Raw genomic sequence first — 18,516 nt, 5'->3', positions numbered from 1 at the left:
TGCTTGATCTAAGTCTAGGTAATTGATGGATGTGATATGAGAAGGTCTGAGCTACTGTTTATCTTGTTCCATGTAAAACTAAAGTTCTGGAGATTTACTTTTGAAAACATAAAAATGTTACATGATGAGTTCCTGTATGACAAAGCTTGAATTCCCACCAGAGCCATACATTTTATTTAGGCTAGGAAAACTTTCATATATATACTACTTGCTTTTGCATTGAGTTTTGTCAAGCTTTGTTGACCCTTGTGAGAGATTTGTCATGCTCTTATAATCAAGATCACGTACACACCACCTAAATATGCATTACTTCTACACTGGGGGTAGGCGCAAAAACATGTTTTCCATCTAGATTCACCCAAAAATGTTCTATTCTTACATTGGGAGTGAACAACAAAAACATGCTTAATAGGTTTTCCATCCATCAAATAATTGCTCCAAGTTCTTGTTGCTATCTCTCAAAGTTTTATTATAGAAAAGAGACACGGGGCTATGCAAAAGTTATTCATCAAAAAAAGAGAAAAAAAGAGTTGAGAAAAATAGACAAGTGTCCGAGATATCTAAACCAATGGGTACTTAGGTGCCCACCTAAAAAAATAGATGAATAAGATAGCCCATGTTCTATAACAGTTATTTCAAGTTTCAAAAGAGAGATATGTTTTTAAGAAGCATAGTAGAATTAGGTTAGCCACTATATATATCCACCATATATCCATACACATGCACATCTTGATTTGATTGTGACTCAACTCTCTTTGGATCTGTTGTTTGACTTTACAATATATGCATTGCATGTATGCTCTAGCTTTCTCCCTACCTATGAACTCCACATAAGTCTTAGTGGTAGGAAGAGAAAAAGGCATAACATCATTATTGCCTTGGTGAGGATCCGCAAGTACCACATATATTGAGAGACTTGAGAGTGTCATACAACAGCATCTCAAAGTTTTATTTTGAAAACTTATAAAAACTCTGAAACAATGGTGGAACAAAGAACTTGAGACATAGTGCTTGACTTGATCGTTCTATCTTTCAATTACTCAAGACCCAAGTGAAGGCTAAAAAGCCCCATAGTTGAAGGTAATATAGGTAAGTTTTAAAGTTAGATCAGTTTCTTCTAATCCAGAGGAGAATTTTTGATTGAACGCATACGTACTTTTGAGGCGTGAAAATATTGTAGCAACTTCTGATCCATTGTTGAGTCTAGCTTTGCTCAGGGACTGGAAAAGGTTAAGCTTGGGGGAGCTTGTTGACGGTCACTAACACCAATTATAAACCATCAACATAACCTGCATTTATACTTAATTCCATCACCAAATATAGGTATAGGGGTTTAAACTAATAAATTCCACGAGTTTTAGTGAATCTTATTTTCAACAGGGTTTATCTAGAAAACCATCAAGCGGAACCTATTCGTTAAAGGAAATTATGGAATTTCACTGCGTAAACAGCGTGGAAACATTCTAGAAGACTCTAGGAGGCTCTCCACTGAAGCAGACCCCGAGGGGTTGCCATGTGGGGCCGGCTGGCACCACCTGTTGGCCAGCCAGCCTAAGGGTCCCACTAGTCAGCCTCTGCTTCGAAGTCGGTTCCCCACTGCTATTAAGATCCAATCTTCACCGTTTATTCAAGTCAGCTTAATCCAAGGGCTCAGGATTGATGCTCCGGCCTATATATATCAGCCTCTACCCCCCTCCCTCATCAGATTCCTAAAACCGTAATTCATATATTTAGGATCGAGCCAGCTATCAAGACAAGATTAGTCCTCCATAGGATCTAGTCTTATAAATAGAAATAGTGAGATGGATAGTGAAGAAATAGTTTGAAAGAGGTGCCGGTATGTCGGTGCCCTCTCTATGGCTTGTACCTTGGCAGATTCAAGTTCTACTTGAGCTTGCCTTCGAGATTTCTCTAGTAATTAACTTCTGATTCAAGTAAGTATTGTGTTTATATTGTTTATCAGGTACACAACTCTTTTGAGTGCTTTATTTCTGTTTTAGAGGGAGTAAAGTATTAATCATAAGTGTAAGCATGGTACTTACACTTAGGTTAATCGTGGATGCACCCTGCATTCCGGATCGATGGTAGATCGCGTGTGTGACATTAGTACTATATAGCCTCGTTGAGTACTATATAGCATCGTTGATCCTTTATAGTCCACCTCCTGTTTGTAGGCTAAGTAGGATCCGGTTATGAAGGAAAGCATCCTCTGCTAGTGTCTTTTCCTAGTAATGTCTCCAGTTGTATAGTAGAAGACATAGCTTACCCAACTTAAAATTAGAGAACCTCAGTTATCTTCTCTATGCTCCTATTTATCCTAACATTTTTGCTACCCCTTGTTAAGTTAGGCCGTAGCTAGTCTCACACGTTTCCCTATGGATACGATACTTAGAATACTTTCAGGTGAAAGCTAGAGCTGTATCCGTGCGCTTGCGGATTTATCTGTCTTTGTTAAAATATACCAACAGTCGTCACCAGGCACACGACCTTAACAGGTTGCTCACGCTGGATTCTTACCTATGTTGCCACCATGCGAGATACGCTGACTACTCAATCGGCTCACATCTCTGCAGCTGGTGTTTTGTCGTTAACCGACATTTAGTTAACACTATCGCATGTCATCCTAGATAGGATGATTCCCGGAAGCAAGGTACCTGATACGTTCGCTACGGGACATAATCCTAACAGTGAACAATCGCTACAAAGGTCCCTTGATACAAGTGCTATTTCTACGCACTTAACGCCAACGGAAAGGTCCAACATGGTTTCTAGTAACTATAGTGACTGCGTCGAGTATTTTTACACAGATAACACCGTCTTACGCACCTATCAAGACACTCATCCGACTAACGCAGGCTACAGTCTTGCTGAAGACTAACAATCTAACTTTTAAACAATGGTCTGTCTTTTAAACAAAGGTTATATTAACAAGCCAAGCCCTTTGAGGCACTCGGCCAACCACAGGCTAACTGAATTACTTTAAACGATTCAAAACAGTCTTTCAAGCCACCATCAAGATTCTGGTTGCATCTTTCCTTGGCAAGCACAGGGCTCCAGTCGAATAGATCACTACACCGAATCTGTCAGTAATCACTGGGATACGAGTTCCTCGCGACTCCGCATGACCGTGGACTCCGCCCCTGCACAGCTAACACAAGCCGACTTCGCACCCACGCCGGAATATTCTAATCCAAGTTTGAGGATTCAGATATCCTGCATGCTATCAAGTACGTGATGACAAGCAACGATGTCCTGCTCAACAAGCAAGCAAGCAAGGCCACGTCCAAATCTTCAAAGATCACATGCAAGCATGAATCGAGCCATACAAGCTGACATCACGAACAAGCATGCATACAGAAATATTTCCTTGCTGCTAACGCACGGCTTTCGTCAGCATGCGATCAACAATGACTACGACAACTCAGACCCTTCGGTACTCGGGCAACCATGCCTCCGTGCTACTGGCCACTATCTCCACTGGGCGACCACGTCTTCGTACGGGCCGGCTCCTACGCCATCGACTGGCTGCCTCTGCTACTGCCAAGGAGCCTCGCCGCCTCAACAGCTCGCTGGAAACTTGCCACTAGCTGAGGTCGCATCTCCATACCGGCCATATCCCTGCAGACTAGTTGATTTCGCTGCAGCCAAAAGCACGACGGCACCAAGATTACCAAGATCTAATCAAGCTCGTATCTTCAAAAAACATCAAGCATACACTTTGATTTATCTGCAACCCGGCGGTAATGGATGATATCGTTCTTCAGAGCGAAGATCATCACCATGTTTCCCGCGGCATCAACGTGCATCTTAAGCGTTGTTCAATTCGCGATAGCTCCCCTTCTCCAGGCTGGCACCGACTTCGACTCCCAGCAGAACCTCTGCACGCAAGCTCATCCACGCAAGCTACATGCACATATTCATCACTTCATCCAACATGCAAGAAGACGACAAGCTAGCAAGCTACTGGGAGATTTAAATCGTACATAGTATGCCCTCTTACTACATGTGTACACGTACATACTCATCCATCTACTCGGATGCCACACCACTAAGCTCGGGGCTTGGCCATTACCTCGACCTACTCGGCTTTACTCCGACTATGCTCTGGGGCTCGAATTCAAGGATGGAAGACCAAATTTACAAGCATTCAACCACTTGGCGACAAGCAGTCATTGATCCTTGTTTTCAGAAGATTACTTGGCTGCACCCTTGAGGACGTCTACAAGATCGTATAATCGACTACCGAGTAGTCGGATTATAAGCTCGGGGGCTGCGGGATACATATCCTCAGCGGATGCATTCAAATTTCTTTGAAAAGGAATTGAAGACAAGACCCTCCAACTCTTTGTTCCAAATAGCAAGAGGCTCGGGGGCTACACTCAGTGAGTGCACTCACCACTCGAAGATTTCAAGAAGCACTATATGGTTTCTCTCAAAAAAGTACTCGGGCAATGCTTGTTTCTACTCGGCAAGACCTTGAGAAACAAGAAGGCTTCCAAAGTTCAACCATACAATGCTCGGGGGCTTGTGGGACATGGGCCCCGGGTACCCCGCAAGGAAGGGAGAAGATCTAATCCGATTATGAATTCTTCTTATGTAATTCTAGTAACATTGCTATCTTGTAATCCTACTAGGACTCTTACATTGTAACCGGCTAGGAGACTTGCCTCCTAGGCTATATAAAGGAGGGCAAGACTCCCTAGATTGCCGAGAGGGATAGACCTCAGGATCTAAACCCCAAGTGCAAGGCGCGGTATATTTTCCACCTAGACTGGATGTAGGGACACTATTTTGGCGGACCAAACCAGTATAAATTCTTGTCTCTGTATTTACCGTCGAGTTCTGAATATCCCGAAGCCCACCAACCATCATCCCAGGTAACCCTGTGATGAGTTGTCGGTTATCAAACACCGAAACCTATAGGTCGGGCGGCCTGTGGGCCCCACCTGGCAGCCCATCCTCGCAACGTCAGTTCTCCACCACCTTAAAGATCAAATATACGCCATTGCTCAAGGTCGGTTTGATTCGAGGGTCCAGATTTGACGTTTCCATAGATTCATGTGCCCATAGGACCCCTAGTTCCCCCTATAAATACCCCCTATACCTCCTCCAGCAGGGCCATCCTGAAACCATTATTCATATCCTCATCATCAGGATCAGAGCTAGCAATCAAGAAAAGATTAGTCCTTTGTGGTAGGATATAGTCTTAGTAATTAGAAATAGTGAGATAGTGAGTGAGGAAAGAGTTTGGAGGACATGTCAGCCTATCGGTGCTCTCTCTACGGCTTGTACCCCGATGGAATCAAGTTCTACTTGAGCTTGCTTCTAAGATTTCTTTGGTAATCAACTTCTGATTCATGTATGTATCATGTTTATATTGTTTATCAGGTTTGCGACCCTTATTGAGTACTTTAATCCTTGCCGCTCTTGGGTTAGAGTAGTATTCATAGTGTAAGCATGGTGCTTAGACTCGGTTACTCGTGGATGTACCCTACATTCTGAATCGGTGGTAGATCGCAAGGGTGACTATAAAGCCTTGTTGAGTCCTATGTAGATCATTTCCTATTTGTAGGCTGAGCAGGACCTGGTTACTATAGGAAAGCATACTCTGCTTGTGTTTTTCCTTAGTAATGTCCCTAGTTGAATAGTAGAAGACATAACTTACCCAAGTTAGAATTAGAAAACCATAGTGATCCCCTTTACGCTCCTATTTATCTTAAACCTTGTTGCTACTTTAGGTTAAGATAGACTTAGTTAATTTCACAAACATTTTCTTGAGTGGATTTATCTGTGTATGTTTAAATATACCAACACTGAGCGAGCTCCATCGCTGTGGATCCGTCCATTGCCACCATGGATCCTTGAGATCCGTCACCACAAGCTTCGCTACCGGCTATGTGAGCTTCATTATGAGCTGCATGATGTGGGCCACGTGAGCTTCGACGCTGACCATGAGCAGATCTACGGCGCAAGCAGCCCCTACCACTAGGGCACAAATGGCTAGCTATTAGGGCGTGAGTGGCCCTCCTCTAGGGCACGAGCGGCCCTCACCTGAGCACAACCATGGCACAAGCGGCCCTCGTCACCTAGGCCGAGAGAGTGAGAGAGGTGGGTGTGAGGTGAGAAGGAGAGAGATGGGTGAAAATGAAACTTGCTAGGGTTTTAGTTTCGTTTATATACTCGAGACAACTACATGGGCTAAGATGGGCCGATAGATGGATACTGATTGGGGCATAATTAATAGAGGTGATCCACATATGGCGTCCGCCTCCAAAAAAGGCATCTATTTTCTGAGCTAGACCTCTTAAGAGGCCTGCCTCTCTTACTGGATCTTGAGAGACGACCAATTTTTTGCTGCCTCCGTAAATCCATTTTAAGACGATCGATTTCTGAGTACCTCCCAAAATAAATTGTCTACCGCTGAAAAATCCTTAGGTATTTTAGGATACACATAAATATTGTGACCGCCTTCACTAATAAAACATGTCATCCCCTAAAATCTTTTTTAGTAGGGAAAGTCAAATTTGACCATCTAGGTGTGGTCCCTACACTCATCTTCGCCTCACCAATCCTTCCATGCTTCGTTGAGTCGTTGCACCCATGAATCTTGCCTACATCTTCCATGATGGAGAGTCCTTTGCTCGAGACCTCCTAGCTTCGGCCCATTTTCCATGTCTCGAGCGAAAAGAGCTTCTCCGATGATAGCCCTAGTTTGGTTTTGGTAATTGAGTGACAACTGGTGGACTAACATTTTGCCTTAGTGTTGATTAAGCTAGATGATGTCCACACAAAGATTGAACTAGATGGCATCCATGGTGGAGATGGAGATGACCACAATTGTGTCAAGTGCTCAACATTGGAGAGAAAGGAGAAAGGAGCAAGCCCGAAGGCAAAGTTATATGTTAGGGCTTTTGCTGGGCAAGACGAATAGAGCATGTGCCTAGGTTTAGGGTAGATATCCATACCATTAAGAGAGGAACTCTTATTCAAAAAGGTTATCTAAGTGCCAGTAGGTGTGAACTAATTTTGCCAATGCATTGGACCTAGTGACGCAGTGAGATGTAAATGAAAAATGTTTTTGAAATACTAACTCAGTGCCCAAGGTGAAGATGTTCATGTTAGAACATATTGGAGTTAGAGGATTTGAGATGCTTGCAAGAAATGGTGCTTAGTGCAGCTTCACTACACTCATCGGATAAGTCTAGTGCGCATAGGGAGTTTAACTGTGCCTAGGGTTACTCGTCGAATTTATCCAGAGGTAGCCACTAACTCCGCACCAGGGAGGGGGTAGGGGCTGCTATATATAGGTCGAGGTGGAGTAAGGGGCAAGGAATCAAGGTGGAGTAAGGGGCAAGGAATCACCATGTCATCAATCCACGTCAACTCCCCCGATCACCGTTGGATAAGCCGACCTGTAACCACCTTAAAATCAACGGTGTAGATCTTAGAAACGCATACAAAGCGGCGAAGGGTTAGTGGACTCTAGAGCAGGTCGGACAGCCTATGGGCTAGGCTAGCCAGCCACTTTCATGGCTGTTTGGCCCAAGCTTCGGCGTGGTGTCTTCTGGAACCTTCTAGTGTTGTCTTTCACAGTTTTCGCGGGTTGAATCACTTGTTGTTGTCAGTTTGCTTGTTTGGAGTGTATGACTGTGATCCTAGGAGTTTTTTCTAGATAAATCCTCCTGTATACAAATATTTATCAAAGCTCATGGAATTCATTAGTTTAAACCCCCTATACCTAAGTTTGGTGATGGAATTAAGTATAAATATAGGTTATGTTGACAGTTTATAATTGATGTTAGTGACCGTCAACAAGTTCCCATAAGCTTAACCTTTGCTAGTCCCTGAGCAAAGCTAAACTCAACAATGGATTAAGAGTTGCTACAATGTTTTCACTCCTCAAAAGTACACATGCGTTCAATAAAAAATTCTCCTCCAAATTAGAATAAACTAATCTAACTTTCAAACTTACCCATATTACCTTCAACCATGGGACTTCTTAGCCTTCACTTGGGTCTTGAGCAATTGAAAGACAGAACGATCAAGTCAAGCACTATGTCTCAAGTTCTTTGTTTCACCACTATTTCGGAGTTTTTATAAGTTTTCAAAATAAAACTCAGAGATTCCATTGTATGACACTCTCAAATCTCTTCATATATGTGCTATTTGTGGATCCTCACCAAGGCAATAAAGATGTTATGCCTTTTTCTCTTCTTACTACTAATGCTTATGTGGAGTCAAACAATGGACCCAAAGAGAGTTGAGTCATACAATCAAATCAAGATGTGCATTTGTGTGGATATATGGTGGATATATATGGTGGCTAACCTAATTCTACTATGCTCCTTGAAAACATATCTCTTCTTGAAACTTGGAAACATTTTTGCGATAGAGCAGGGGCTATCTTATTCTTCTCTCTTTTTTTCAAGCGGGCATCTAAGTACCCATTGTTTCAAATATCTCGGACACTTTTGTGTCCATTTTTTTCAAATCCTTTTTTCTTTTTTTTTCTCTTTTTTATTAATAACTTTTGCATAGCCCATGCCTCTTTTCTACAACAAACTTTTGAGAGATAGTAACAAGAACTTGGGGCATTTATTTGGTGAATGGAAAACCTATCAAGCATGTTTTTGTTGGTCACTCCTAGTGTAGAAATAGAACATTTTTGGGTGGATCTAGATGAAAGCATGTTTTTGCGCCTACCCCCAGTGTAGGAGTAGTGCATATTTGGGTGGTGTGTACGTGATCTTGATTTTAAGAGCATGACAAATCTCTCATAAGGGTCAACAAAGCTTGACAAAACTCAATGCAAAAGCAAGCAACATATATGTGGAAGTTTTCCTAGCCTAAATAACTTGTATGGCTCTGGTAGGACTTGAAGCTTTGTCATACAGGAACTCATCATATAGCATTTTTGTGTTTTTCAAAAAGTAAATCTCTAGAACTTTAGTGTCACTTAGAACAAGACAAACAGCAGCTCAGACCTTCTCATATCATATCCGTCAATTACCTAGACTTAGATCAAGCATTCACTATCCATAAGTTTCAAGTTCAGAGTAAATCTTTATATCAAATAGTCGTATCCAAAACTCGGGAGAATTCATGGCTGAAAGCTAGGTACTTGAAAGAAATTACAACAGAGCAACTATTCATCATTTTCATTTAAGAGATTATTCTGAGTCCTCTTTATTTTATTCAGCTTTTAAAAGCAAATTAAAGCAAACTAGACACACCTTTTATTTTGTTTTCAATTTTACTAGATCACACATTATTATTATAGCTATATATATTTATTATAAAGATAACTTTTTATTTTGTTTCATTCATCATTTATTTTTTAACTATTTAAAAGAAACTAAAACTATAACAAAAAGGGAAAGAATACTTACCTGAATACACGGGAGTGCTTCTCCCCCAAGCTAGCTCTTTCGGTGTGGGTTCGGTATTGTAAGTCCTTCGAACTAGACTTCTCGTGAAGTTTATTAATCGAGTACCTCAGTTTGTTCTGAAGACAAAGATTCTTGTGATGACGCCTCTAATGGTGATGTCACCTTCTTCTGCCAAACCTATCTTGATTTTGAGTTTTGATTTTGGTTTGACAGATTTAGGACCGCACTTATAGAAACTTGGGAGTTGACTATCTTCCCCCACACTTTGCTTGAAGTGTGTCCTACTCATAAAACAAGGTAGAGATGAAGTGCATTGGCTCTATTGGTGGGAAGACACCAACAGAACCAAAACTTTATTTATTCTTCTGTAACCTTAGGTACATTGAACAAGATCAAGTTGATGTTATGTGTTTTGTTCAATTATGTCATGGGTGATAAGATCAGAAGATTGAGCATGCATGTACAATTTAAGTTGAATTGCCCAAAAGGGTTGAGTTTCTTAACCCTTGGAAGGATTGTCTATCTTTACATAATGTATCAAACTTTATATGATTATGACTATCATTTTCTAGAGATAGGATGTGCAATATTTTAGCTCATTTGGTTATAACTATGAGATCAAGAAAGTGGTGCTTGGAACAAGCTTAAAGAACAAGACATGTTGAGCTAATCAGGTCTGATCAGGTAAATTGTAACTCAAACATTTTTTGTTTCTTATTTATGTGCCTACCAGAATCAAGGAGAAGCTTTTTAAATAATGACCATTTACCATAGGATGTCACCATGCTTACACTATGAATACTACTCTACCCAAGAGCGGCAAGGATTAAAGTACTCAATAAGGGTCGCAAACCTAATAAACAATATAAACATGATACATACATGAATCGGAAGTTGATTACCAAAGAAATCTTAGAAGCAAGCTCAAGTAGAACTTCATTCCATCGGGGTACAAGCCGTAGAGAGAGCACCGATAGGCTGACACTTCCTCCAAACTCTTCCCTCACTCACTATCTCACTATATGACGAAGGGTAGATGACTCATGATGGTCCTTCCCTTTTGCTTGAAGTTTTTCTTGTTCGGCTAGTCTCACAGCTTGAGCTGTTCATGAGCTTCTTGCTTCCTAGATCACACTTTTTTTTCTTATCCTTTTGTCATGCCATCTTTCTACTCTTCGATCTTTTGACACCTTGTTAGACCCTTTGCCTCACTCATTGTTTTATGCCTGCAAAGGATTAGTGGACAACACATACCCGAAGGAAAATACAATTTTGAAACATGGGTTGTTTGTCTAGAATTTTGTAATTTCCCTCTATGCTATTGAAAAGATGGTTTGGGATTACTTTAGTATAGAGATCATGTTTTATACAAACATGGCTCAAGGCAAAGGTAACATGTTGCAAAAGGCAAAGTGAATGAACTTTGGTACTTATAGTTCTTTCATCCATGTTGAATGAGGTATGTAGTTCTTACATCTATAATGAATGAGTTGTGTCTTACTTCATCTCCGATTTGAATTCATCTTGTGACACATCTCTTGGTTTAAGAATCAAACTAAACACCATGTCTTAAGTTATCACCCTTCATTCTTTTTGCTTCAAACCTAGAATGGTTAGTGACAAAAATACCCAAAAGAATATTTTCACAATTATGTTTCTATGCTGACTTCACAAGGGCATTACAACAAAAAGTGAAAGCTCATGTTATCTCCTGAAAGTGCTTGCTTTAGGACAAAAGCTCATCCTTGGGAAACCTTCTAATTGTACTCATGTTGGTGAAGTGGTTTCCCCTCCAACATCAACCATTGTGTACATATCTCAAGATTCACACAACAAGATCTGCAATATTTATGATAGACATATGCATCTACAACCACCCTTTCAAAGTCTTTATGAACAAAGAGAATGAGGGGGTTAAACATCTCGTGTGTGGCAATGTTGGAGAGACCAATTAATTCAAGAGATTTCTCATACAAGTATGGATTTGATGTGGTGTTCATGAAATAACTTCCATGCTCGTTGATGGTATCTTCCTTTTCAAGCTCTAAGGGTGTTTCTTCATGAATGTCTATAGGCAGAAATATTGTCTCCATTGTTCCATGCCTATGACATTCATTGGATGTTTTATTGTCCAAGATTTCCCATGGATTGATGACTCTTGGGTTGATCTTACCTAAAGCCTCGTCCATCCATTCATTAGCAATGGCACATAAGTTCTTATTGTTTCTCTTCTTGGTCTTCCTTGCGGCCTTCATGACTCCTATGCTTTGGGTGTCTTAGTGGATTTCTAGGATCATCATGAGTCTTAGAAGAAAGTGCATAAGAGGGATTATTAGGGTGAAGGATGGGTTGAGAGATGGGTTCAGATAAGATATCAAATGTGGGCATAGAAGGGGAGAGGATAGGAGTGGCTTCTAAATGGATTGGCTCTCCTTCTATGGCATTACTAGTCATGTCATCCTTGAATTCTTCCCAATGTCCTACATGGGAATTAGGACGCTTTCTAAGAGATCCCTTCTTGAGAGGATTTGAATTATATTCACTCGAAGGTCTCTTATGAAGATGAGAATTTAATGTTCTCCTAAAATCATCACCAAAGAGGCCATCCTTGATTTCAATAGGGATTTCCAAAGGTGGAATTTCTTCTTATCTTGGAGGATGTTGGGGTATTGGTGGTTCAGGATTGATAGCTAAATCTTGGGATTGGAGTGGTTATGATTTAGCTATCAAAACTTCCTCTACTTGATCAGGAGATAATTTCTTCTCTTCCTCGGGGAGTTCATTATGAATGCTAGTGTAGGGAGTCTTTCCACTAATTCTATTAAGCATAGACCTTGCTTCACTAGCAGATAGATGAAGGAAAGCTCCTCTAGAGGCTGCATCGAGGGATTCCATGGAGTCCTTGCTAAGACCCATGCAAAAATGTTGAAAAAGTATAGGGTCTTGAATGGCAAGGTCCGAGCCAGTGATGATGAGTTCATCAAAATGATCCCATGATGTACCAAGAGATTCTTCTTCTAGTTGTCTAAAATTTAGAACCTCTTTTCATAGGCTGACCACTTTAGAGATGGGAAAGAAATGAAAACTCCGATCTTCGGGTGAAGACTCCAATTTCATAAGGACAACTGACTGGTTGATCACAAGCCTAATTCCTCCAAACTCTAGCAATCTGGTACCCATCCAGGATTTTCATTCAAATATTTGAAAAGTAAAAGCCAGCGTAAGTACATGTCATACTCAACAAATATAACATAGGGTTCATGAGGCTCAAAAGGCTGGCACTGGTTAACTGCGATTAGCTTTTAATGAGTCATGATTTTAGCAATTGAGTAGCAACAAGTTTATCACAAGCCCAAATAAACATATAATCAGGTAAACATGAATAATGAATAGCATAAACAGTAATCATTAATGAGCATCTTCATCATTCAGATCATTAGTGTTCATCATCTATTCCGTAAGGGTCCAAGGCCGCTCGTGACCGTAAGCACGGCTGATATACTAGTTTTACACTCTATAGAGGTTGTACACTTTCACTGTGAGTCATGATTTACCCTTTCACCTGAGGTGATTAGCCTCTTGACCCACTACCAAGGAAAGTCAGCAGGTTTGTCTAACAAGTTAGGGCCATTAGATTCACTCGACAAACAGATATAGGAACCTCCCTGTTGAATGGCACAATTCCATCACAGCTATACACATAAGAGTAGAGGTTGTCCTATACCCAATTCATCAAGCCATTCTTACGCCAATGAAGGTAACTTCTAACAAGCTAGAAAATGTCCTCATACTGAGCTAAAGCTTATTTGCAACTAGTCAATTTGAGATGTATGTTTAGAATAAACATATTATAATTTAGAAACATATTTATGTTAGCAACTAGTCATGTTAAAACTTATTTGCAAAAGAGCATTGTATATAATTATGTTGCTTTTATTTATAAAAACTAGTTGCATGCAAATTAATCAAATTAATATTTAAGCATATATATATAAAAGTCACTTGACATGATAAACGATGACACTAGCATGTAGATCACCTCGATACGAATCTAACGCAATTGGAATGACTCGAAACAGACTTAAAACAAATATACGATGACGATATTACGAACTAGTGGTAATTTTGTAATTATCTCGTCTTCATCCTTTAGCCTCCCATACAGCCACCACTTGGCCATGGCAATAACAGCTGCGTAGGGGTGGGCTTGACTTGTTGCACGAAGGAGAGGATGGCTGGGCTGGGCAGCGCGGCAGCGACGGCAACGATGAGAGAAAGAGGAGAAAAATCTAATTTACTACACAAGGGATTTCCCAAACTAGGAGCTCCCTGTCGACATAGAATTTTTGTCCCATGCCGAGGACACATGTAGTAAGCCGGAAGGGTCTGCTCGATGGAGCTATAGATCTACCTAGCTTTAGCGCAGGGATGGTCGATCCTATGCACTCCTCCCGAGATGTGCCAGTCAATTTGACCCTGTAATTGACAATGAGAGAAAGTTCATCAGTAATTAATGGTAGAACTTGTCGGTGTTTCCAGACAGTTCCAAATGTGCAGCTTTGAGAGCCGATATGAAAGAAGATTGACTAAACAGTCAATTCCAGTATATTCATGAGAATAAATCGGTTAAAGCTCATTGGGTTTGTAAGAAGAATCGGTTATCATTCAGGGTAAATGTCATTATTTGGACAAATATTAATCAATGGCAATAAGATGTCAGCAATAATTAATTTATGCTAAGCCAATGATTACTAGTAACCGAACCCCTTTTATATAAAGAAATAATTCAACATCACTTAACCGTTTAATAAAGATAAATCTAATGAACATGTTAGATGCCATCTATCTCTATGACCAGTGGGGCATGAGGCAGAATCATGTAGGCCATAGAAATAACAATAGACTCGACGACCCTAACTCATTACTAATATCAGTGGTGCATGATGCAGAATCATGCAGGCCATAATACAATAATAAGATCATGGGGCTAACATGTCTTTCAACCTATCTTTACTTCAATAGTCTCGTGATGCGAACTATTCATGAAAGCACTTGATATCGGCTAAAACAGCCGATTCAGGCATAGCGCACAGTTAAAGTCATGCCTTATCAGGAATAGATCTATCAAATAAAGATCCCCACTCCACAGTGCTAATAGAGTGGTGTGAGGCAGAATCACACAGGCTGTGATAACGGGCCATAGAACGGTTCTCGCTAGCCAATAAATCTACTCAAGACGCAACATGCTTTAACCACACGCTATGCACGATCAAGATTAACGTAGAATAGCCGATAAAACATAACTCATCATTTAATGTATAGATTAGATTAGTTTCAGATTAACAAACAATGGGCTAAACAAGATATATGGCCGATCTAGATCAATCCCAATCGGGCAGAGTGATATTGCTGTAATTGGATAAATAATGAAAGAAATAAGTAATATCGGTAACTTAATGAATCTAACAAAGACTGTCATTCTAAGGTAGAGCCGATAACTTGACCTTGATCTAGTTCATGCAGTGGGGTTCGACCGGATCGATGTAGCCATACTTGAACTAGGCAAGAATCGATAACTAACTTATACCAGAGTCGCAGTGTAGGTCGACTGGATTGATGCAGCCGTACGAACAGAGGTATAAGCTATGACAGTACTTATAACAAGCAGTGAAGGTCGACCGGATCGATACAGCCATACTTGCTGAAGAACTCGCCGAGATCTAGTCTACTCCTACTCCTAAGGGGTGGCCAGAGCCGAAAAAGTAAATAACTTGTATATTGGATTGATTGTTGCCCTTCACAATAGCTGGGGTTTGGTATTTATACCCGGGCCCTGTGCATGACTCCTGTCTAAGCATGACTCATTACAATTTTTGACCCTAGAAAAAATATTCCTAATTTAAGATAACTTGGACTCTAATCTTTCCCTTTTTGTAGAGTCCAGCATGTCTCGTCCTGGCACTGATCATAACTGATGAGGACATCAACACCAACGATACATCCACACCGACACGAGTACCAGTTTCTGGTCCTATTACTCGTGCCCGTGCTCGTCACATTAATCATCAAGTAAGTTCACTCTTGAGTTCTTGTCCATCATATTTAGACCATGGAGACGCGTGCACTCTTGTTTTGGTTAGGAACCAGGGAGAGGACCAAAAGGGACAAAGATTCGCGGAGGCTGAATTCGGACTCCAGGATAGCTCCAACTTGTGATGGTCACCACGGTCACATACGGACTTGGATTGGGGCGTTCAAGTACTTCATGGAATCCTTATGAAGTCTATTTTCATATGGATCTAGAATCAAGTCCATATCTATTTTGAGATGGCCGCAATGAATGAATTACGACTAAGAGCTTGTCTGTCCAAAGGTGCTGCGTCACCTTAGTTTGGTGAATGACCCCAACACCCTGGTGGTCATCCTTCTACCTTCATATACTCCTTAGCCGCCACCAATAATAGTTGGATTTTGTTTAGATCAAGTTTAGCCATTGCTACTTCCTTGTAGATGCGTGTGTCGACTAGACCATCCGTTCTACTCGATTCAGAACCCCAACTTTGTGATTTTAGATTGGTTTTTCACCTCCATACTTGCAATTGAGTTGCTTGTTCTACTTGTTCTTGCTTGTTCCTCGATTGCTTGCAGGAATTACCCTAGTGGTTTGGTTGTCATGCTCCACAAGATTGCGATGGCCATTAGAGGTGGTGTATCGGTTGCTAAGGCGCAGCATCCTTGGATGGTTGTAGTCAGGCCATGAATGTCATCCCCCAAATCGAGTTATCCATCTTCTCTCATCGAAAGATCAGGATTCAACCCTAGTGGGTTCATATCAGTTGGTAATCAGAGCAAGGTTTATCGGTGAGAGTCTTCCAATCCTTTGTTGTTCTAAATTTTCCTATAGTCCAGAAAAGCCAAAAAAAATATAGTAGATTAGTTTTACCCATGATCTTATAAACCCTTTGAGCCTTTGCTAGCACTACTTAGTTAGGGCTTGTTGAGTCGTCGGCTACATCGGTTGTGTCGAGTTGCTGGTCTTAGTTTTTGTCCTTTAGAGTTTAGAGTTCTTGTCATGTTCTAGTCACAGTCGTGTGCTAACATATAAACCTTCTGTTGGCTGAATCCGAATACATCCTTGTGTTCAAGACCGAGTAGGAATCTGAGTTTGAGACCGAATCCCACGTGGTGTTGAGTTTGAGTTGGAATCGGTTTTTAGTCTGAATTGATGGCTGCCTGGTTGCTATTGTGAGACCGAATTTGAGTACATCTTTGTGTAGCAGTAGTCCTACTTATACTCAAACTCTCCACGTCCTGTATATACGTTTTGGCTTGGTTTTACTCTAGAGAGTGAGAGAGAGAGAAAAAAAAAGTTTGTGTGGTGTGTGACTCCTGTGAAGTCTTTTTGTTTATATAATCAGTTTTGAGGATCCCCTGAAAAAAAGAAAAAAAGAAAAAAAAATAGGAAAAAAGAAAAAAAGGGGGGTTGTTCGTTGTGCTTCTCCATTGTTTCTGGTGGTGTGTTGTGATCTCCTTTGTGCCCAGGCTCGCGTCTCTAGCATGGTCTAGGCTAGGACCAGCACAGTACCACCATTGAACGATTATTCAGTTTGCTTTTGTGACTAACGTGGTGCTAGTACTTCCTTGCTTTAGCCCACCTATAGCTCCACATATTTCGACTACAGCTTGATAGGTGTTGTTGTTGTGGCACCGATACACTTCATTCCACAGTTGCAGACTTGTTGGTTGTCGTTCCATCCTGTTGAGCAAGGTAAGAATTGGTAAGAGCTTTTGTAACAGGTTGAGAGTGAGCACCTTGCAGTAGCTACATCCTAATAGATGTAGGGCTTTTATTTCTTCACCTGTTTTCTTGTTGCCCTTGTCTTTTAAACCATGTCAGGATCAGAGGATGTTAACAAGAGGCCACAATCTCCTCACACCAAGGGCATCATTCAACATTTTACAAGGCAAGTGCAGCTGCATACAGAAGGACTTGATCAAGATTTATAGGTGACCAATGACAAGATTGGGTAATTGGAGGCCACCCAACTTGCCACCACCACCAAGCTTACAGGATTGGAGGCATCTGTTGCTCGTATGGATAGAAGCCTTGCTGCTCTTCTGAAGCATTTTGATGACTTCCACACGAAAGACAAAGAGCAGCATAATGAAGACAACAAGGACAAAGAGCGACTCGAAGATAATTATGATGATGATTATACTGCTGATACTAAACATGATGCTCATGACACTCGTGACCAGCGTCGCCTACACCATAATCGTAGAGGTATTGGTGGTCACCGTCGACGTGAGGTACCCAATAATAATGATGCTTTCAGTAAGATAAAATTTAAGATACTTCCTTTTGATGGTAAATATGATCCTGATGCATACATTACTTGGGAAATTGTTGTTGATCAAAAGTTTGCATGTCATGAATTTCCTAAGAATACACGTGTTAGGGCTACTACTAGTGAGTTTACTGATTTTGCTACTGTTTGGTGGATAGAATATGGCAAGAAAAATCCTAATAACATACCACAAACTTGGAATGCTTTGAAACGAATCATGAGGGCTAGATTTGTTCCTTCTTACTATGCACGTGATTTGTTAAATAAATTGCAACAACTAAGACAGGGTGCTAAAAGTGTAGAAGAATATTATCAAGAATTGCAAATGGGTATGTTGCGTTGTAGTTTAGATGAGGATGAGGAACCTGGTATGGCACGATTTTTGGGTGGGTTAAATCATGAAATTTAGGACATCCTTGCGTATAAAGAATACACAAACGTAGCCCGTTTGTTTTATCTTGCTTGTAAAGCTGAAAGGGAAGTGCAGGGGCGACGTGCTAGTGCCAAGAATAATATTTCTGCAGGGAAAACTAATTCATGGTAGCCCCGCATGACTACTACTCCAACTACATGTGCTCTTATGCCATCATCCAGTGACAAACCTCGTGCTACTTCTACAAATTCAGTGGTGAAGACGACCCAGAAGCCTGTTGTGAGTGCTTCATCCATGGCATCTATAGGTAGAACAAGAGACGTTCAGTGTCACCGGTGCAAGGGATATGGACATGTGATGCATGACTATCCAAGCAAGCGTGTTATGGCCGTCAAAGATGATGATG

The sequence above is a fragment of the Miscanthus floridulus genome, chromosome 16 (genome assembly GCF_019320115.1).
Source record: "Miscanthus floridulus cultivar M001 chromosome 16, ASM1932011v1, whole genome shotgun sequence".
Lineage (NCBI taxonomy): Eukaryota > Viridiplantae > Streptophyta > Magnoliopsida > Poales > Poaceae > Miscanthus > Miscanthus floridulus.
This window is presented reverse-complemented; position numbering follows the sequence as displayed.